Here is a 5,742-nt window from a genome sequence, read left to right on the forward strand (position 1 = left end):
TATATATATATATATATATATATATATATATATATATATATATTATGCCATGTTAATTTGGCATAATATATATATATATTATGCCATGTTAATGTTATATATATATATATATATATATATATATATATATATATATATATTATGCCATGTTAATTTGTAAGGTTTTATTTTTCCATATTCAATGTGTGCTGCCTTCTGGGCTTGTGTGCTGTATAGAGAATGGAGATAAGGCACAGAATATACTAAATACAAATTGACAAATTTGGAATGAATCATTAAGTAATGACAGTGATTGCTAACTGTTATTAAGTGCTTAATGTGTGTTGGGCACTTTTGTAAGTAATCTACATGTTTACTTCCTTAACTACCTTTTGAGATAGTTCCCACATGTATCCCAGATTACATATATGCCCGGCTATGATGGAGGCACTTAATGTGTGCAAGTAGATGGTCTCTGCACAGAACAGAGTGTAATAACAGGCATAGGCAGGTGCATATGATGGGATAGGGGAGCCTGGGTGAAGGAGAGAGTTACTGCCACAGCGATGGAAGGCAGACAATGTAGGATTTTCACATGTAGGAACAAGTAAATGGCATCGTGGTCTGGGGAGCAGAGAGAATAAAGACATGAGGTGGGGGAGCATGGAGGGTGAGGGATATGGGGGTCATCATTTGTGCGGCAAAGAAATGCAGTAGGAAGTGAGATAGCAAGGGCGGCTTGAGTTCACGCTGATGGAGCTTGCAGGCCACGCGGAGCCCTTTGGACTTTTCATCTGCAAGCCATGGGCACGTGTTTTTACTCCTTTTCTTTTTTACATTGTGGCTGGAGACTGATGATAACAATGATCTCTCAAGCAGGAACAATGGGAATAGTGCAAGAGATGCTTAATACAAAGAAAACAGCCTTTCTGGGCTGCTAAGACCATGCTGTCTCAATTAGCAGAGATTCGGAATAGTAGACGTGAAATGTAGATAAGGGTTTGATTGATTCAGTTTCGAGTGTGTTGTGTTGAGAGGTTCTTAGGCCATTTAGAAAGAAATGATCAGCATTCATTGCAATGTCTCTCTGGGCCCCGGATTGGAAGTTGTGAATAATCCATTTAGAAATAACATTTGACACTGCAGGAGTAATTGGAGTCTGCGAAATTAGTGAATTCCGAAAGAGGAAGCGCTGGGAGAGAATCTTTGCCATGCCATTTGCACCTATTGGAAATAGTCTTTAGGGCTATTAGTTCCATAGTTGAAACACACCATTTCCTGACATTAACTTTTCTCCCATCGTTATCAAGAGATACGTGTATAGCAACAGTTTTCCGTGTCTAAAATTATTTAATTTACAATTATTCAATTAGCATTTTTCTAATACTTCACTGCCATCCCTGAAGGTGACAGTGGTTTGTGTTCATACCCAATGCAGGCCTGATAGGCATCCCTGCTAATCTTTTCAGAGAAGTTCTTAGTTTCTGAAGGGACTTCTTCATTTAATCTCCTCAGAACTGATACAGCTTAGCTGTCAGTATCTTACCATTTCTTCTTTTGAAAACAAAAACACAGACAGGTGAAGTAATCTAGATGGTAAGTGGTAGAGCTGAGATTTGAACCTAGGACTGACTGTGCCACAATCGCAGATGCCTCACTGTCCTGTTCAGGAGACAGACAACTTTGATGTCAGTCCACCGGTTTTACTCCTTAGTGTTCTTGGCGAGCAGCCTATTAACAGATCTTAAAAATCATTTCTACTTAAACAGATCACAAAGGCGGACATGGAACAGCGCCATCCTCACCTTGACCATGCTTTTACACTGGCTCAGAATTTGAAAAATAAAGCTTCCAGTTCAGATGTGAGAACAGCAATCACAGAAAAATGTAAGTCCAAAAATTATATGTCATCATCTACTTTCACTTACACACATATACACCTTTTCAAAGATTATTCCACCAGAAATTAATATTATTTAATACTCTTTATCTATGAAAAAATACAGTTTTCACTTGGTTTTTTAAATCTTTTGTGTACAGTCAGAATTCCCTTTTGAACTCATCAAAGTATTAATATTATTACATTTAAGTAGTTACTGATTCATTGGATTATTTGCTCTTAAGGTAAGAAAAGAAAAATTAGAGAAACCCACAGGAATGCAAACCCATTCTTTCATTGTAATTCATTCACTAAAACGAAATCTTAGCATGTCGTTTAACTCATCTTCTCAAAATTCAGTCCAAAGATATTTATTGAGCAACTACCCTGTACCTCTGTAGCTGGCAGTAATCTGGGAACACCTTAGCTAAAGACAAAATAAAGCAAAATAAATAATAAGCAAATAAAGCAATCACAGCCACGATTTTTTGCTTCGAGTTTAATATCTGGCTTAAAAGCACCTGTATGTCATATCAAACAAAGTCCAAATTCTCAAGAATGGGAAGGAAAAAACAATCTAATAATAAAAGGAGGGAGAAAGAAGTAAAATGGCGAAATCAGGAAAAATAACCCTATTTTGTGAGACACTAAAAGTGTTCTGCAAACGGCTCTGTTATAATAAACCTTGTTGTCACATTTATTTTGAAATCAAAACATACTTTAGGGACTTTTAAGGGCGGTCACTGTCTGCTTTTATCACCCTCTCTTCCATTTCAGCTCTCAGCCTCATCTGTATAGCTCCATACTGTATATGTCCTTTAAAACTTCCGGACAGTTCTCAGTTCTCATTCTCCTTACCTTTATTTACATATTTTTTTCCCCTCCCCCTTTTCTCCCCAGGTGAAATTCCCCTCAGCTAATAAAATGTCACCCACTCAATAAAGTCTTTCCCATTCTGTTCTGGTCCCTCATGTTTTCTATCTTTAGTCCCTGCCATGATCTTTGCTCCCAGAACTTCATTGTGAATCTCACAGTCACTGAAATTTCCTCCACAGATTTTGAATAGTCCCCTTTCTAGGGCCTCCCACCATGCTTCATGCAAGCTGTGGACTTAATCTGTGGCAGAATATAAACTGGAATGTATTTTATTACCTTGTTTACTATTTCTCAAGTGGAGAGATTTGACTGTTTCTCCTATAAAAAAGGTGCTTGGGTTTCAAAATAAATGTGTGGCAGCAAGGTTGTTGCAAGAGATGTATGTTCCCTCCCCCCATTTTCCCAACCACCTTTGTATTTGTCCAGTTTCTTACCTTCTCCCAAATATCTTCCCATTCCAATTTACCTCTCTCTTTGTTTTCTCTCCATTTTCTTATATAGAGACTGCACAGTCTTTGTCACGATTTATTATATGTTAAACCATCCTCAGCTTCTACTATCAATAGTAGTAGAAGTTTTTTGCTCTTTTTGCTCTTAATCACAAATAGTAGGATAATATGCTTCTTTTTATGATACACCAGTGATACTTGCAGACGCTTGATGTTTTTAGTTTTATCGATATTTATTCAATTTTCAGGGTTCTAGTTGAATTGGTCAAAGACAAGTAGAACATTATGATAGATTTGCCTTCTCAAGATACAATCTTAAGCAATTTATTTAAGCTTTTATTCAGACAGTATAAAACCAATCATCTAATTGACACAATTTTTTTTTTAGAATTAGCCGAAACCAGTTTGGCTCAGTGGTAGAGCGTCGGTCTGCTGACTGAAAGGTCCCGGGTTCGATTCCGGTCAAGGGCATGTACATTGGTTGTGGGCACATCCCCGGTGAGGGGTGTGCAGGAGGCAGCTAGTCGATGTTTCTCTCTCATCGACGTTTCTAGCTCTCTATCTCTCTCCCTTCCTCTCTGTAGAATTAATATATGTGAGTATAATTTTCATGTTTCTGAACAATATTGGAGTGATAACTTTAATGTTTTATGATAGCCTGTATTATCCCAAGAATTTTACCAGAAGAAATGTTATATTGTAATTAAGTTCTTCTTGGCCTGCTACATACCTATAGCCCTTCAATTTTCCATCACATTCACAATATCTTCTAGAAGTTTGTTTTTAACTTTCTACCTGTTATTCCATGGGTTGTTGAAGATATTGAAAGCTATTGCTTATGGGTACTTCAGTTCAAGATCATGAACTGCCCTTGAAGTTATTAATTAGAAGTTTATTTCCTTAGATCTTTCTTTCTTAATTTCATCTTAAAAATGAGAAGAGGAAAGAAGGGAGGTGAGGAGAGAAAGAGACTGTGGGTGTTTTTTATTTTTATTATTATTATTATTATTATTATTATTGTAATGAAGGGCTGCTGGGTACATAAAACTTGAATTTACTTTTATTTTTAGTGTCTCTTGAACATAGAAAAATATTTCCTTTTAGAGGGATTTTATGCTATAGTAAGACAAAGGTGAAAGTATTCTTAAGGAGTTTACTTTTCAAATCAAGACTACCTTAGAGCATCTCCTTTGAGGATGACAAGTGATTCTGTCTGCGTCTGTCATACACACACACACACACACACACATATATATATATACATGTATGTATGTATGTATGTATGTATGTGTGTATATATATGTATGTATATGTATATGTATATATATTATTATTGATTTTTTTCAGAGAGGAAGAGAGAGAGGGATAGAGAGTTATAAACATCAATGAGAGAGAAATATAGATCACTGCTTCTTGCACACACCCCCCCTACTGGGGATGCGCCCGCAACCAAGGTACATGCCGTTGACTGGAATTGAACCCGGAACCTTTCAATCTGCAGATCGATGCTCTATCTACTGAGCCAACCCGGTTTTGGCTGTCTGTGTCTGCTTAAAGTACTATTAATACCTTTCTTAAACCAGGTCTTATAAATATAAAATAAAAAAGAAAATTATTTTTCTTAGAACTTTTTGCTTTACCAGTTCACAGTAGTAGATATTTTTTATTGGTAGGCATTTTAGTGCATTTAGAATATATATTAACCAAAGAACTTGCATGACATGTATGCATATATGCATAACCTATGGCCACAGGCAATAGTGTGGTGAAGGCCTGGGATGGGGCAGAAGCCTGGTGGAATGGGGTAATAGGGGGGTAAGTGGGAGACATCTTTAATTCGCTCAACAATACAGATAAATTAAAATATAAAAAACTGCTCATATTAAAAAAGAAAATAAACAAAAGAGGCCAGAAGAGATTGCCCTAGCGGGAAGGAAACAAAAGCTCTGGCTGTGCTGAGCCCCAGTTCCGAAAGCTCTGAACCCCAGTTCTATGCCAGTCCCAGGGGACCCAACCTCAAACAGAGGGAGAGGAGGCTATGAGGCGGAATCCCAGGGGAGCTGCGAAAGGCAGAGTCCCCGGTGTCGTGCACATTTTGAGCAGAGGATGGTCTGTTGACTCTGATGCTAGACTGCCCTAGTGGGAATGAGACAAAAGCTCCAGTCTGGGAAGAACGTGATGAGGAACAGGAGCTGCTGGCGGGCACCGGCAAGCTGGGCACCAGCAAGGATCGAGCGATGGTCCCTGGGGGGGAGGTGCCACTGGGTCCTCTACCGCTGATCGCTGGCCATGGAGCTGAGGCCGGGAGCTACTTCCTGGGCAGCGCCGACCCCAACAGCAGGCCAAAGCCGCACAGGAGGCCGCGGAGAACAAAGGGGCGCAGCAGGCCAGCCTGCTGACCTTCCAGGACGAGGAGGAAGAAACCGAAGAAGTTTTCAATGTGAATAAATCTAGTTATAGCAAAAGATAGTAAAATTACTTAAGAAAGAATACGAAGAAGATCTTGAAAAATCGAAGATTAAGACAGAACTCAACTCAGCAGCCAACATTGCAACATAA

Source organism: Pipistrellus hanaki, assembly GCF_964339955.1.
Source record: "Pipistrellus hanaki genome assembly, chromosome: 20".
Lineage (NCBI taxonomy): Eukaryota > Metazoa > Chordata > Mammalia > Chiroptera > Vespertilionidae > Pipistrellus > Pipistrellus hanaki.